The sequence below is a fragment of the Mobula birostris genome, chromosome 7 (genome assembly GCF_030028105.1).
Source record: "Mobula birostris isolate sMobBir1 chromosome 7, sMobBir1.hap1, whole genome shotgun sequence".
Lineage (NCBI taxonomy): Eukaryota > Metazoa > Chordata > Chondrichthyes > Myliobatiformes > Myliobatidae > Mobula > Mobula birostris.
In genome coordinates, this window is record NC_092376.1 from 25587826 (window position 1) to 25605799 (window position 17974).

The following is a 17974-nucleotide window of genomic DNA, read 5'->3' on the forward strand; positions in this document are numbered from 1 at the left end:
TTTTTTTGTATGAATGGTCTAGTTATGTTTCTGGTTAATTTGCTCTCTCCAGAATATTGACAGCATACAGACTTTCAGTGACAATATTGATAGGAGTTAGACCTACACCTGTTAACCTCAACCAAGATGTTTTCCAGGACTTGCTGTAAAATGGCATAAACTGCTTTAGTATTTGAGAAATTGTGAATGTACTGAACACTCTTCTCACACTGCTCTTCAAAGTCACCTTAATTCTTCTTGTACAAATTTCTAAGCTCTCAAAAAGTTACCACCACTGTTTTTGCAAGTGCCGCCTCTGCCACCTCTACAATGTTGCTGTGCAATTAATCTGTGAATGAAACAAGAGAAAAGAAGCATTTTGCTTTTCCTGGCTTAGCTTCGTTCATAAAATAACTGTCATTACTGAAGTACTTTGCATTGCATTTCACTACTGTAAAGTGGAAAAAATGACAGCCATTTGGCCAACAATGAAACTGAAGTTTTAGCAAAAGTAGACTTCAGTTAAAGTAGGTGCCATTGATCCCTACCATTAATCAAAAAAGATCTGTGGACCCTAGGCTGGGAGCCCCTGAATTAAAGCAAGTTGTTCAACTTAAAGATTTTAACTAATCTGCATAGATTCAGCAAAGCGTGATTTCATCTTTGTCAACTCTTTGGTCTGATGGTACTTAATGCTGCTTACAAATGGCAAAGCAAAGACAAAATGTTGATTGGTTTTGCCATTTGTATGTAGGTATGGGTTCTGATATTGAGGTTCTGACTGAAACAGCATAATAACAGTTGACCATGTTTTAATGGTGCAGTTAGCTAATCAAATGACACAAAATGTAGTGGTAGTTTTTCTAGGGTGCCTAATATGGGAACTTAAGACTTCCCCTTTTGAGAAAAGGTTGCCTAATGGCTCAGATGACTTTTGTGAGGTGCCAATCTTATTTTAAGGTTTATGCTGGGCCACTCTGTATTCCCAAAGAATAGATTTGATTCTCAGTTGTGATTCTGAAAATTCCTCCACTTTGAACCATCAAGTGCCAGGTGTCCTAGCAAACATTGGGAATGTTCAATTTTTGAAAAATGCACTTGAGCATTTTTTTATTTTTGCTATCTGGAAGTTCATTGCTATGACAGAGCTTAGAAAAATGTGTCTGCTTCAAGAGTCTGGTTTAAGCCCTGCAAACAATGCAGTCTGCTTGTTGGAGCTGATTGTATTATAACAGGCAAAGTTTGAGGCCTGCTGGGAGGACCCCCTTAAGTGTGACCTTTTTCACAACAAGCTCCCACAATTCCATTGCAGCATATTAGCCAGCCAGCTTCACCAATTGAGACCAATGAGGCCAAGTCACTTGAGAAGTAGAGTCAGTGATAACCCCGCTGAAGTTCTAAAACTTGGCAGGGGATATTTCACAAATATGTGAATTCCTCTGCCATGTTTGGGAAGAGGAGGACATGCCAAAAGGTGTAAGAGACGCCATAATCATAGCCATCTTCAGGAAAGGAGACTAATCAGGTTTCAACAACTACAGAATGTTTCTCCAGTCACAGGGGAAGTCGTTACCAGAATCATCAACAGCCTCATCCCAGTGATCAAAGATCAGCTTCAATAACGCTGTGAAGGATCTTTAGCCAGAGTGGTGAATCTGTGGAATTCTTTGCCACACGCAGCTATGGAGGCCAAGTCTTTATATTTAAGGCAGAGATTAATAGATTCTTGATTGATCAGGACTTGAAGGGATACAGGGAGAAGACAGGAGATTGGGTCTGAGGAGGAAATTGGATCAGCCATGATGAAATGTCAGAGCAGACTCGATGGGCCAAATGGCCTAATTCTGCTCCTATATCTTATGGTTGACCAATTCCAAGAGATGCAGGGAGCAGCATCAGTCACTATACGTAGCCTTCACTTCACAAAAGCCTTTGGTTTGTAGGAATGCAGCATGCGCTGCTTTTTCTTAAATACTTATAGAGCAATGACAAAGAGCACTACTTGCCCAATAAATACAGCTGCCTGGGTTAAGTGGAGACTCTATCCCATGTGGGAGCATTATAGAAGCCCAAGTAGGTTGTGAGGTCAATATATACTTCAATATTTGTAAGCTGTTTGCTGCTTGTAACTGAAAATGCACTTGGAAAATAGAAAATAACTAAGCTTGCCCTTGACAAGATTGATGCGTGAAGAATAGAATACGGTACATGATTAAATGAATGCATTAGTATCAGAGTGTAAATATACACTCAGTAGCCACTTCACTAGCTATCCCCTGTACATGTGGTTATCACTGAATTGTGGCTGAAGGATGGTTGTAGTTGGGAACTGAATGTTCAAGATATCGGAGAGATAAGAAGGTAGGCAGAGAGGTTGGCATGGCTCTGCTGATAAAGAATGGTATTAAATCATTAGGAAGATGTAACATAGGATCAGAAGATGTTAAATCCTTGTGGGTTGAGTTAAGAAACTGCAAGGGTAAAAGGACCCTGATGGCAGTTATGTACAGGCCTGCAAACAGTCGCTGAAATGTGGACTGCACATTACAACGGGAAATAGAAAAAGCATGTCTTAAAGGCAATGTTATGGTAGTCATGGAAGATTTTAACATGCAGGTAGATTAGGAAAATCAGGCTGGTAATGGATCTCAATAGGGTGAATTTGCTGAATGCCTACAAGATGGCTTTTTAGAGGGGTTTGTCATTGAGCCTACTAGGGGATCAGCTGTACTGGATTGGGTGTTATGTAATGAACTGGAGGCGATTAGGGAGCTTTAAGGTAAAAGAACCCTTAGGAACCAGTGATCAGAATATGATTGAATTCAACTTGGAATTTGATAGGAAGAAAGTAAAGTCTCACGTAATTCAGTGGAGTAAAGGAAATTACAGTGGTATGAGAGAGGAGTTGGCCAAAGTAAATTGGAAGAATATGCTGGCAGGGATGACAACAGAGCAGCAATGGCTTGAGTTTCTGGGAAAAACGAGGAAGGTGCAGGTTATTTGTATTCCAACAGCAAAGAAATACTCATGGCAAAGTAGTACAACTGTGGCTGACAAGGGAAGTCAAAGCTAATATAAGAGCAAAAGAGAGGGCATACAGCAAAGCAAAAGTGAGTGGGAAGATGGAAGATTGGGAAGCTTTTAAAAACCTACAGAATGCAACTTAAAGAAATAGAGGGAAAAGATGAAATTTGAAACAGTATCAAGATGGATAGAAAAAACTTTTGCAAATATATAAAAAATAAGAGATGAGAGTGGATATAGGACCACTGGAAAATGAGGCCATAGAAATAATAATGATAGGAGATGGCAGATGAACTAAATGAGTATTTTGCATCAGTTTTCACTGTGGAAGACACTAGCAATGTGCCATGTGTTCAAAGGTGAGGGAAGAGAAGTGAGTGCAGTTACTATTACAAGGGAGAAGGTGCTCAAAAAGCTGAAAGACCTAAAGGTACATAAGTTCGCTGGACCAGATTAACTGTACCCTAGGGCTTTGAAAAGGGTAGAGGTAGATATTGTAGAGGCATTAGTAATGATCTTTCAAGAATCATTAGACTCTGGCATGGTTCTGAAGGACTGGAAAATTACAAATGTCACTCCACTCTTTAGGAAAAGAGCAGAAAGGAAATTATAGACCAGTTAGCCTGATTGGAAAGATGTTGGAGTCAATTGTTAAGGATGAGGTTATAGAGAATTTGGTGATATAGGACAAGATAGGACAAAGTCAGCATGGTTACCTTGAGGGAAAATCTTGCCTCCCACACCTGTTGGAAATTTTTGAGGGGATTACAACTAGGATAGATAAAGGTGATGCATTGGATATTGTACATTTGGATTTTCAGAAGGCCTTTGACAAGGTGCCACACATGAGAGGCTGCTTACCAAGTTAAGAGCCCATGGTATTACAAGAAAGTTATTGGTGTGGTTAGAGCATTGGCTGACTGGTAGGAGGCAGCAAGTGTGAATAAAAAGATCCTTTTTTGGTTTGCCAGTGACTAGTGGTGTTCCGTAGGAGTTGGTGTTGGGGCTGCTGCTTTTTATGTTGTATATCAGTGATTTAGATGATGAAATAAATGGTTTTGTTGCCAAGTTTGCAGATGATACAAAGATTGGAGGGGCAGGTAGTGTTGAGGAAATAGGAAGGCTCCAGAAGGACTTAGACAGGTTGGGAGAATGGGCAAGAAAGTGGTAAATGAAATACAATGTTAGAAAATGCATGGTCATGCACTTTGATAGAAGACATAAATGTGCAAACTATTTTCAAAATAGAGAGAAAATCCAAAAACCTGAGATGCAAAGTGTCTGGAAGTCCTATGCTGAACACTCTAAAGGTTAACTTGCAGGTTGAGTCGGTGATGAGAAAAGCAAGTGCAATGTTATCATTCATTTCAAGAGGTCTAGAATACAAGAGCAAGGATGTGATACTGAGGCTTTATAAGGCACTGGTGAGGCATCACCTTGAGTATTGTGAACAGTTTTGGGCTCATCTTAGAAAAGATATGCTGGCATTAGAGAAGGTTCACAGGAGGTTCACAAAGATGATTCCAGGAATGAAAGGATTATCATATAAGGAATGCTTGATGGCTCTGGGCCTGTACTCATGGAATTTAGAGGGATGAGGAGGTGGAATTTCATTGAAACCTTCTGAATGTTGAGGCCTAGACATAGATGTGGAAAAATTGTTTCCCATGATAGGGGAATCTAGGACAAGAGGGTACAGCCTCAGGATAGAGGGGCATCCATTTAAAACAGATGTGGAGAAATTTCTTTAGCCAGAGGGTGGTGAATTTGTGGAATTTGTTACCACAAGCAGCTGTGGGGACCAGGTCATTGGGTGTATTTAAGGCAGAGCTTGATAGGTTCTCAATTGGCCAAGCCATCAATGGTTACAGGGAGAAGGCCGGGTGTGGGTCTGAGGGGGGAAAAAAGATTCAGCCATGATTGAATGGAGGAACAGACACGATAGGCCAAATGCCGAATTCTGCTCCTATGTTTTTTGATCTATTTGAGTTAGTGTCAGCTTCCTGTAAGCCTGAATCAATCTGGCCATTCTCCTCTGACTTCTCATTAACAAGACTTCTCATCCGCTCACTAAATGTTTTATTGTTTTTCACACCATTCTCTGTAATGTCTCGAGACTGTTGTGCATGAAATCCCAGGAGATCAGCAGCCTCTTTGATACTCAAACCACCCTTTCTGCCACCAGCACTATCAAAGTTTAAAGTAAATTTATTATTAAAGTACATGTATGTCACCGTATACAACCCTGAAATTTGTTTTCCTGTGGGCATACAAGGTAATCCAAGAGAAACAATAGGATCAGTGGAAGATCGCTTTCAACGGGACGGGCAAACATCTAATGTGCAAATACAAAAGAAAAAAGTAATAAATAGGCAATATATCTTGAGAATGTGAGCTAAAGAATCTTTGAAAGTGAGTTGATGAGTTGTGGGAACAGTTCAGTGACGGGGAAGGTGAATTTCTCTTGACTAGTCAGCATGCTTTTATGCATTGAGTTGCTGTCACACAACTGGCTGACTAGATATTTGCATTAACAAGCAGGTATACGTATATATCTAATAAAGTAGCCAATAAGTTTAGTGTATATTTACTTGCACTGAAGAGCTTCTCTCTATCAATGGGGCCACCTGATGCTTAGAATTCCAAAAACACCAGAAATTTGGCAGCTGCTGGCAGTCAAAAGTAACATATACAAAGATGCTGTCTGACTTGCTGAGTTCCTCCAGCATTTTCCAGAATTTCGACCTGGTTAGTAAATGTTCTCCAGTCCTGTCAGCACATTGTACTGTGTCTCTGAAATTCCTTTCATTGAATTGGTTTGGTATTTTTCTTTTAAAAATATTTCTTCGACTAAGCTGAATGGTAGGAAATGGGTTATTCAGTTAATAGCTGTTTGAAGGTTTTGCCAGTTATTATAGACTATTCAGAGAAGCTATTTGGTCTGATTTAACTGTGTAATGTATTCCGTCTGATTTCCACCACACATGGAATTAATAACGTCAGCACAATCTGCTTCATGTAATTGAGTCACAGAACCTTGTCCTATATCCAGGCTCAACAATATCCAAAAGCAAACTTCACAGTGTGAATTCGGCCCTTGATGAGGTGATTAGGTTAATTAGTGATTGCTTTGATCTTTTAGGGTTGATTTTGCAGGGCCATAACTAGCTATAAATTTTAATCAGCAGAGTATTGAAAGAAATACTTGAGAGAAAGGATTCCTCCTCTATCCCATGCACTAAGATCTTTTTTTTTACAGATTATTTAGTTTAAATATCAGCAGTATAGAAGATGGTATGTGAGCTGCTCATGTGCTTCCTACCATATTCTTTGCCATCCAATTTAAAATTGCTCCGGTTTTAAAATTAACTGGTGACTTTGCATTTTGGCACAGGTAGCTTTCACTTTGGCAGGAATAATCATTGATAATGCCAAGAAGGATTTGCAGAGACCCACGTAGAATTGGTTATTTATGGGTTTGGAATGCATACAGGATGAATGGCTGACTGTGTAATAGTTGCATTCGGTGCCCCATTGCTTACCGATTATTGCCAGATGTCAAGCTAAATGTCAGCAGTTGCAAGAACCATACATTCTGTACTTGGAATGAAGGGCTTTTACCTGCCAATAAGGAGCAGGACCTCAGTACAATCATGGTCCCTGGTTTTACCTGCATGGAGTTCGTAAGTTCTCCTTGTGACCCTCAGTGCTTCAGTTTCCTCCTGTGTTCCAAAGATGTGTGAGTTACTAGTTCATTTGGTCATGTGAAATTGCTCCTAGTTTGTCAAGGTGAGTGGTAGAATGCGAGTGGGGGAATAGAAAAAGGAGAGAATATAGATGGGACTTGTCTAGGCGTAGTGTAAATGGGTGCCTGTCAATAGACCATAGAGACTGTAAGATTCTTTCTGACTCTACTCCCACACCATCCTAATCCTCCATTTCCCACACTGTTATTTTTAAACAAGTACAGCAGTCTCCAAGTCTTGGTTCTAGGAGATAAAGTCCCCTATATCCACCTTGTCAAGAACTTTTGGGATTTTGTTCATTTCTGTCAAGTCTTCCTCCCACCCACCTATTCTCCCAAAAATTCAGCAAATACAATTTTATGCAGTCCATCCTTATTAGGCAATCTGTTTTCTTTTCCAAGCTTTGTAATATCTTAGGCTGGTTGTAATGTTGTAATCTTTGTTATATTCTAGGTTGGCGGGAGCTCTGGTGACAAAGGATATTGAGGCTCTAGTCTGGTAAAAAGAGGCATATGTCAGATATAGGCAAGTGAGATCAAATGAATCCGTTGAGTATAAGGGATGGAGGAGTACACTTGAGGAGATCAGGAAGATAGAGAAGGGATATGAGATATTCATCACAGTTAAGTTGAAGGTGAATTCTAAAATATTCCCCATAAGTATATTAAGAGCAAAAAGGTAATTAAAGAGAGTAGGACCCAGTAAGAATCAGTGTGATCATCTGTTATAGAGCCATGGGAGATGAGTAAGCTCCCATGAATACTTCATGTCACAAGTTACTGTGGAGAAGGTCATAGAACCTAGTGAGGACAATGATATCCTGAAATGTACCACCATTGCAAAACAGATGTTGGTGATCATGGGTTGCATAAAGGTTGATTAATCCCTGTGGTCTGACTAGATATATCCTAGGATGATGTAAGGTGCAAGGAAATAAATTGCTGGACCCCTAGCAGGGATTTTTGTATTCTTAGATGTGGGTGAAATACTGGAATACTGAAGAGCAAATAATTATTTAAGAACTGTTTCAAGGCAGAGACAGGCCACTGTTGGCTAGTGAGCCTCACTCAGTGGTGGGAAAGTTACTGGAGGGATTTCTGAAAGACAGGAACTTGTCTGCATTCTGAAAGGCAAGGACTAATTGCAGACATGCTGGAATCTGGAGTAACAATTCAATGAGCAAAGCAGCGTCTGTGGAAAAGGGAATGTCGGCATTTCAGGACAAAACACGACTGGGTAGGCAAGATGCCCAGTGTTGGAGGAGAAGGGGAGCAGTGAGAAAGGATTTTGAGGCAATTAGTGGACTTAGGGGCATAAGATAACAGACAGGTCGTGGCAGTTAGGAGAAGTGGAGTTGGAAAGAGGCAGGTGAATGATGCGTGGAGGCAGAGAAACTGAGCGTTGCTTTGGATGATCAAGATCAGGATGCTCTTGACTGCAGCTCAGCATTTAACACTATCATCTCCTCAACTCATCCCTAAGCTCCAAGACCTGGGCCTCATACCTCCCTGATCAAATGGATCCTTGATTTCCTCCTTTGTAGACCCCAGTCAGAGCAGATTGGCAATAGCAGCTCCTCCACAATCACCATCAGCACAGATGCACTGCAAGGTTGGGTACTTAGCTCCCTGCTCTACTCCCTTTATACTTATGGCTGTGTGGCTAGATACAACTCCAATGCTGTCTTTAAGTTTGCTGAAGACACTGCTGTTGTTCACCCAATTAAAAGTGATGAATCTGCATATAGGAGGGAGTTTGAAAACCTGATTGAATAGTGCCACAGCAACAGACTCTCGCTCAGTGTCAGCAAGACCAAAGAGCTGATTATCGACTACAAGAAGAGCAAGTCAGACCTCATTAGTGGATTGGAGGTGGAGAGAGTCAGTAACTTTAAATTCCTTGGTGTTATCATGTCAGAGGATCTGTCCTGGCACCAACACACAAGTGCCATCACAGACAGGATACGACAGTGCCTCTACTTTCTTAAAAGTTTGCATAAATTTGGCATGTCACCTAAAATTTTAACAAATATCTATAGATGCACAGTGGAGAGCATCCTAACTGGTTGCATCATGGCCTTGTATGGAAGCACCAATATGCATGAATGAAAAAAATGTTTGCAGAAAGTGGTGGATGCAGTCCATTACATCCAAATCCCACCCCACCATTGAGCATATTTAAATAGAGCACTGCCACAAGAATCTGTCAGGGTCCCCACCATCCGGGCTATGTTCTGTCCTGCTACTATCATTGGATAGGAGGGTCCCACTTCATCAGGTTCAGGAACAGTTATTCAAAGTTCAGGGTAAATTTATTATCAATTTGCCACCATATACACCCCTGAGATTCATTTTCTTGCAGGCACTCATAGTGGAATAAAGAACTTCAATAGAATCAATGAACAATTACACCAGGCTGACAAACAGCCAACAGGCAAAAGAAGACCACCTGTGTGAATACAAAAAGAAAGAAAATACTGTGATGTACCGGAGCCGCACGTGGCCTCACAACATTGTGCTGTTCTCACACTACAATCATTAGGCTCCTGAACCTTCATTCACCCAACAAATTTGATAGCTTTCAAGGACCATACAACTGACATTCCCAATTTCATTTTTTAAAATTATTTTCACAACTTGTCTTTTCCACATTGGTTGTTTGTCAGCCTTCATCTGTGTATATTTTTTATAATTTTATTGTATTTATTTTCCTGTAAATACCTGCAAGGAAATGAATATAGCAACATGTACTGTATGTACTTTGATAAATTTACTTTGGCTTTGAGAGGAAAAAGAGAAACAATGCCAAGCAAGATGGGGGAGGAGAGTGTTAAGATAGGAGACAGCTGCTGGAGGGAGATGAGCAGGAACACAAAAGGCTACCAGAGCTAGATTTTGATAATTGAAGGAGGTCAGGATGAGGACTATTAGGGAGAGTTAAATGGCATTTAGAACCAGATGAGGTAGGGAAACTTGTGTGTGAAGCAGGTTGAGAGTAGGTAGGGGATGAAGGTGAATGAAGGGGGCTGGGTGTCTAAACACAAATTCTGTAGATGCTATAAATCTAAAGCAACACACACACAATGCTGGAGAAATGCAGCAGGTCAGGCAGCATCCATGGAAATGAACAGTTGACTTTTCAGGCCGAGACCCACCTTCAGGACTTGAAAGGAAGGAGGAGGATGCCAGAATAGAAAGGGTGTGGGGGAGAAGGGATTGCTAGGAAGTGATAAGTGAAGCTAGGTGGGTGGGAGAGGTAAAGGGCTAGAGAAGAAGGAATCTGATAGGAGAGGAGAGTGGGAAGCAGGGGGGCACCAGCGGTAGGTAATAGGTGAGAAGGGGTAGGAGGCCAGAGTGTGGAATAGAAGATGATGTGAGGGAGAGGGTTTTTTTTAATTATTATTACCAGAAGGAGAAATCAATATTTATGTCATTAGGTTGGAGGCTACCCAGATGGAATATAAGGTGTTACTCTTCCACGCGGAGTTACAAGAGGAGGCCGTGGACTGCCATGACAGAGCGAGAATGGGAATTAAAATGTTGGGTTACCAGGAAGTTCCACTTCTGGTGGATGGAGCAGAGGTGTTCAACAAAGGGGTCCCCCAATTTACGACATGTCTCACCAATATAGAGGGGACTGCATTGGGAGCACCAGATACAATAGATGACCCCAGCAGATCCGCTGATGAAGTGTTGCCTGACTTGGAAGGACTGTTTGGGGCCCTGAATGGAGGTGAGGGTGGAGGTGAATAGGCAGGTGTAACACTCACTTTGGCCACTTGCAGGGATAAGTGCCAGGAGAAAGATCAGTGAGCGTGGACAAATGGACAGGGTAATTACTGAGGGAATGATCCTTGCAGAAAGCAGAGTGTTTCGGGGGGGGGAGGTGGTTAGTAAAGGTGAATTTGGTGGTAGGATCCCTTTGAAGATAGCGGAAGAACTGGAGAATGTGTTGGATGCAGTGGATCATGCGGTGGTGGGTAAGGATGAGGAATTCCATCACTTAAGATGACAGGAAGATGGGGTGAACACGGATGTCTGGGAAATGAGGATATGTGGGTGAGGGACGCATCATTGGTGGAGGAAGGGAAACCCCATTCTTTAAAGAAGGACATTTCTGATGTCCTGGAAAAGAAAGCTGCATCCTCGGAATAGATGTGGCAGAGATGAAGGAACGGAGAAAAAGAAATAGCATTTTTGCAGAAGACAGGGTGGGAAGAGTCAAGATAGCCATGGGAATTGTTAGGTTTGTAAAAGATAGCGGCTGGCAGTTTGTCTCCAGAGATGAAGGCAGAGATCAAGAAAGGGCAGGGAGTTGTCAGAAATGAACCAAGTGAATTTAAGGGCAGGGTTAGAGGCAAAGTTGATGAAATTGACTAGCTCAACACGAGTGCATGTAGCAGCACCAACGCAGTTGTCTGCGGAGGAAGAGTTGAGCATTACCAGGGAAGGCTTGGAACGTGGACTGTTCTCCAGGGCCACCAAAAATGCAGGCATAGCTGGGATCCATATGAGTGTCCATGGCTACCCCTAGAGTCTGGAGAAAGTGGAGGAGCTGGAGTACAAATTGTTATGGGTGAGGACTAGTTCTCCCGGATGGAGGAGGGTGGTGATGGAGGAGAACTGGCTGGTTCTTTTATTAAGAAAGAAGCAGAGAGCTTTAAGGCCTACTGATAGAGGATAGAAGTGTATAGGGACTGGGCATCCATGGTGAAAATGAGGTGGTCAGGGCCAAAGTTAGTGAGGAGATTGCGAGCGTGAAGTGTCACAGATGTAGGTGGGAAGGAACTGAACCAAGGGGGGATAGAATGTTGAGGTATGAGGGCACAAGTCCAATGGGGCAGGAGCAGGCAGAGATAATGGGTCTACCTGGACAGTCAGATTTGTAGATGGGGGGTGGGGTCAATAGGAAAGGGAACAAATGGGAGGACCAGAGGAAGATCAAAAGATAGGTGGGGGGAGTGACGAAGGGAGAAAGGACAAAAGGGGCCGTCTTGAATTGGAAATTTCAGTATTCGTACCATTGAGTTCGTAGACAAGAGGGTGGTATTCTTCTAGTTTGGGCTTCATCCTGGTAGTAGAGAAGACCAAGTATGGCAGGTCAGTGTAGGAATGGAAGGTGGGTTGAACTGGTCTGTAACTGGGAGCTTGGGAAGGCCATTGTTGACTGAGCATAGGTGCTCTGCAAAACAGTTGTACAGTCTGTACTTGGCCTCATTGCCTCATCAGGAGCACCAAATGCAGTAGACAAAGTTGAAAGAGATGCATGTGAACCTTTGCCTCACCTGGAAGAGCTGTTTAAGTCCCTGAATTATGGTGGTGAGTGGGGAGCTTGAAAGGGCAAGTGCAACATCTACTGTGTTGGCAGGCTTAAGTGCCAGAGGTCAAGGATGGATAGATATAGAGGAATGAGTGGGCTAGGGAGTCAGAGGAAGTGCTCCCTGCATATGACATATAGGGGTAGGGAGGAGATATGGTTGGTGTTGAGATCTTGCAGCCGGTGGAAATGAATAAACATAATAGGTTGAATATAGAGGCTAATGGGGTGACAGGTGAGTACGAGGGAAACTATCTCTGTTCTGTCTAGGGGGGAGGTAGAGTGAAAACAGAAGTATAAAAAACAAAAGAAGTGCAAGATTGGGCTCCTTCAACCACAGCAGAAGGGAAGCTACACTTCCTGAAAATAGTGTGCCTTACAGATGTCTGGGAACAGAAATCCTCATCATGAGTACACATATGGCTGAGATAGAGAATCTGGGAGAAAGAAATGGCATCCTTAGGAAAGACAGGATGGGAAGAGGTGTAGTTTGTGTCATTGTGGGAGTCAGTAGTAAATATTAGTGGACTGTTTGTCTCCTGAGAACTAGAAAAAGGAGAGAAGTATCAGAAATGATCACATGAATTTAAGAGCAGGGTGGAATATAAAGGAGGATAGTAAATGCTTCTTTAAGTATGTGAAAAGGAAAAAAATAGTTAAGACCAAAATTGGGCCCTTGAAGACAGAAATGGGTGAATTTATTATGGGGAACAAGGAAATGGCAGACAAGTTGAACAGGTACTTTGGATCTGTCTTCACTAGGGAAGGCACAAACAATCTCCCAGATATAATAGTGGCCAAAGAACCTAGGGTAATGGATGAACTGAAGGAAGTTTCTATTAGACAAGAAATGGTATTGGATAGACTGTTGAGTCTGAAGGCTGCTAAGTCCCCGGGACCTGATGGTCTGCATCCCAGGGTACTTAAGGAGTGGCTTTAGAAATTGTGGACGCATTGGTAATCATTTTCCAATGTTCTATAGATTCAGGATCAATTCCTGTGGATTGGAGGGTGGCTAATGTTGTCCCACTTTTCAAGAAAAGAGGAAGAGAGAAAACAGGGAATTATAGACCAGTTAGCCTGACGTCAGTGGTGGGAAAGATGCTGGAATCAATTATAAAAGATGAAATTAGGACACATTTGGATAGCAGTAACAGGATAGGTCCGAGTCAGCATGGATTTACAAAGGGGAAATCGTGCTTGACTAATCTTCTGGAATTTTTTGAGGATATAACTATGAAAATGGACAAGGGAGAGCCAGTGGATGTAGTGTACCTGGACTTTCAGAAAGCCTTTGATAAAGTCCCACATAGGAGATTAGGGAAAATTAGGGCACATGGTATTGGGGACAGAGTACTGACATGGATTGAAAATTGGCTGGCTGACAGGAAACCAAGAGTAGCGATTAACAGGTCCCTTTCAGAATGGCAGGCGGTGACCAGTGGGGTACCGCAGAGTTCAGTGCTGGGACCGCAGCTGTTTACAATATACATTAATGATTTAGATGAAGGGATTAAAAGTAACATTAACAAATTTGCAGATGACACAAAGTTGGGTGGCAGTGTGAAATGTGAGGAGGATGTTATGAGAACACATGGTGACTTGGACAGGCTGGGTGAGTGGGTGGATGCATGGCAGATGCAGTTTAATGTGGATAAATGTGAGGTTATCCACTTTGGTGGTAAGAACAGGAAGACATTATTATCTAAATGAAGTCAAGTTAGGAAAAGGGGAAGTACAATGAGATCTAGGTGTTCTTGTACATCAGTCACTGAAAGCAAGCATGCAGGTACAGCAGGCAGTGAGGAAAGCTAATGGCATGTTGGCCTTCATAACAAGGGGAGTTGAGTATACGAGCAAAGAGGTCCTTCTGCAGTTGTACAGGGCCCTGGTGAGACCACACCTGGAGTATTGTGTGCAGTTTTGGTCTTCAAATTTGAGGAAGGACATTCTTGCTATTGAGGGAGTGAAGCATAGGTTCACAAGGTTAATTCCCGGGATGGCGGGACTGTCATATATTGAAAGATTGGAGCGATTGGGCTTGTATGCACTGGAATTTAGAAGGATGAGAGGGGATCTGATTGAAACATATAAGATTATTAAGGGATCGGAAACGCTGGAGGCAGGAAGCATGTTCCTGCTGATGGGTGAGTCCAGAACCAGAGGCCACAATTTGAGAATAAGGGGTAGGCCATTTAGAACGGAGTTGAGGAAAAACTTTTTCACTCAGAGAGTGGTGAATATGTGGAATGCTCTGCCCCAGAAGGCAGTGGAGGCCAAGTCTCTGGATACTTTCAAGAAAGAGATGGATAGAGCTCTTAAAGATAGCGGAATCAAAGGTTATGGGGATAAGGCAGGAACTGGATACTGATTGTGGATGATCAGCCATGATCACAGTGAATGGTGGTGCTGGCTCGAAGGGCCGGATGGCCTACTCCTGCACCTATTGTCTATTGGCAGCCAAGTGATAAAATTGAGTTCTGCATGGGTGGAAGAAACTGTACCAATGCATTCATCAGTGTAATGGAGAAAGAGATTGAGTGCTACCAGAGAAGATTTGGAACAGGAACTGTTCCATATCCAACACACAAATGCTGGAGGAACTCAGCATCTATGGAAAAGAGTCCTGATGAAGGGTCTCAGCCTGAAACGTCGACTGTACACTTTTCCATAGATGCTGCCTGGCCTGCTGAGTTCCTCCAACATTGTGTGTGTTACTTTGGATTTCCAGCATCTGCAGATTTTCTCGTGTTTGTGACTGTTCCACATAGCCAATGCATAGTTAGGGCTCACGTGGGTCCCCATGACTATACCTTTGTTTTGTAGAAAGAGAGGAGTCAGAAGAGAATTTTGGTCAGGGTAAGAGCAAGATCAGCCAGGTGGATGAGAATGCTGGTGGAAGGGAACTGGTTCAATATTTATTGCAGAAAGAATCAGAGGGCCTTAAGGCCTTCCTGATGGGGAATGGAAGTGTGTATAAAGACTACCAGTAGAGCTCTATGCATGGGAAATTCTCACAAATTTGAGTTTTGTTTTTGAAGAGGTTTGATGAGGGCACGGCCGTAGACTTTCTTTACATGGGCTTCTGCAAGGCCTTTGACAAAGTCCCACATGATCGGCTGGTCTACAAGGTGAGAATATGTGATCTAGGGTGAGTTAGTCTTTTGGATGAAAAATTGGCTCAATGGAAGTGATAAAGTGGTGATAGTAAAAGGTTACCTCATAGATGGGAGGCCCATGAACAGAAATATGCCAGATCTGTTGATTGCCATCTTTCTAACAGTCTTGATGAGATTTTAGGTAGCATCAATACTCAGTTGTGAGTGATGCCGAAGCTGGTGATGCGTTGCACAGTGAAGAAGGTTATGAGACCAAAATACCTGGAATAGAATTAGGCCATTTGGCCCATTGAGTCTGTTCCACCATCCATCGTGGCTGATTTATTATCCCTCTCAAAACCGTAATTGTACCTTCTGCCCATAACCTTTGACACCCTGACTAAGCAAGTACCTTATCAACCTCTGCTTTCACTATACCCAATGGCAATAAATTCTACAGATTCACTACCCTTTGGCGAAAGAACCTCCTCCTCATCTCTTATAAATGGATGTCCCTCTGTTCTGAGGCTGTACCCTCTGTTCCTAGACTTCCCCACTATAAGAATCATCCTCTCCACATCCACTGTATCTAAGCCTTTCAATATTCAGTAGGTTTCAATGAGAGCCCCTCCCCACTCATTCTTCTAAACTCCAATGTGTACAGACCCAGAGCCATCAAAAGCTTTTCATATGTTAATCCTTTCATTCCCAGAATTATTCTTGTGACCCTCCTCTAGATCCCGAACAATGTCAGCATATCTTGTATATGGGCCCAAAGCTGCTCATAATACTCCCAAGTTCGGTCTGACCAATTCCATATAAAGCCGCAACACTACATTCTTGCTCTTGTATTCCAGTCCCCTTGAAATGAATGCCAACATTGCATTTGGCTTCCTTACCATTGACTCAAACTGCAAATTAACCTTTAGGGAATCTTGCATGAGGACTCCCAATCCTTTTACATTTCTGATGTTTGAATTTTCTCCCCATTTACAGAATACCTAAAACTGCACCGGGATCTAGATCACTTGGAAAATGGTCCAAAGAATGTCAGACAGAATTTAACTCAGATGTGTGAAATGATGCATTTTGGGAGGTTAAATCAGAGCAGGACATCTATAGTGAATGCCAGCCCTCTAGAGAGTGTTGTAAAATATTTACACCATGGGCACAAACGCATAGTTGCTGTTTGTTCCTGGAAGTGGCAAGAGGATGATGAAGATTGTATAAGGCTTGTTTGCCTTCATAAGTCAGGACATTGAGAAGTCATGTTATGCTTGGTAGGACTGAACGTGGAATATTATGTGCCATTCTGAAGGCCGTACTGCAGGAAGAATTAGTTTAAGCAGGAGAGGGTATAGAAAATGCTGTGACTGGTGAGAGGGGAAAGACTTAAAGATGTCATGGGGAACAAGTTTTTTTCCCACATACTGGTTGGTGGGTCTATGGAATAAGCTGCCAAAGGAAGTAATGGAAACAGGAAGCAGATACTATTATAACATTTAAAAGACATTTGGATGGATATGGGTCAAACACAAATTCCAATAAGTATCTTTAGCAAGGAAAGTTGGGCCAAAGGTCCTTTTTCTGCGCTGTATGATTCTGTTTGTTGAAATACATCAGATGACTGTAATTGATAGTAATGGAAATTGAGTTGTTGGCCTGTAACAATGCAGATACTTGAAGTAACAAATAATCAGAATCCAGTTTAGTATCACTGGTATATGTTGTGAAATAATTAAAAGCAGCACAGTAGCATTGCAGTTAATTTATTGGACCAGCAGCCAGAATTCTAGGCCATTAAAGCAGAGGACCCGTAGAAGCTGGGGAATTTACCATTGTTTAAATCTGGAATTAGTTTATTAAAAAGAAGTTTCTGGTGGTAATGAGGCAACTACTGGATGCTCATTTAAAATCCTCCTTAATTTCATGATATTTAACAAAGGAGAGTTGCAGTCCTTGCCTTTTCTGGCTGGTATGTGACCCACCCGCTGTGGTGGATGCTTAATTGCTGCTGCAGTTAGGGAAGTCGATAAATGCTGGGACTGCAGCAAAGTCCATATCCTATGATCAAATAAATACAGGTTCTTGGCTACTTTCTTCAGTCTGGCTCTTCAATACATTTACACCAGTCTGTTATCCTGTAGGTTTAGTCTACATTAGTGATATACTGTTTAATAAAGCTGTTTTACCTTTGAGGAATCTTTGTATCTGGGGATAATGTAAAGAAGAATGGAATTGGTTTATTATTGTCACCTGTACTGATACACAGAGAAAAGCTTGTCTTGCATATTATTTATCTAGATCAAATCATTATTCTGCGTTGTTATTGTTTTAACTTGTTTTACCTCAATGCATTGTGTAAAGTGTCATGGCTACAGCAAAAGTACAGACTTACCAAATTCTTATTAGTTATTTTAAGCCCTATTCAGGATTAGTGAACCTCCTAATGCTTATATTCTTGAATCCATCTTTATTAGTGGGCGAAGAAGGAGATTGAGCTGAATGACCTCTTGGCTTTTTTGTTTTAAATAGCAAATGGAAATACGAGGGATGATTGATAAGTTTGTGGCCTAAGGTAGAAGGAGTCAATTTTAGAAAACCTAGCACATTTATTTTTCCTACATTTACACATTTAGTCCAGTGGTCGTGGAGCATACGGAGCTCTTCTTTGTAGAAGTCAGCGTCTTGGACCTCCAGAAGTGGTCCACAGCGGAGGTGATGGATAACTTCAGGCCATGAACTTATCAATCACCCCTGCTGTGGAGCACTTCTACAAAGAAGGGATCCGTATGCTCCATGACCGCTGGA

At 42.1% G+C, this 17974-nt stretch overlaps 1 protein-coding gene across 3 annotated transcripts in view; it reads left to right on the forward strand.

The window, feature by feature from the left end:
- Positions 1-17974, forward strand: part of tmem131 (transmembrane protein 131) — a 182366-nt gene that overhangs the window by 146818 nt on the left and 17574 nt on the right. The window lies entirely within an intron of this gene.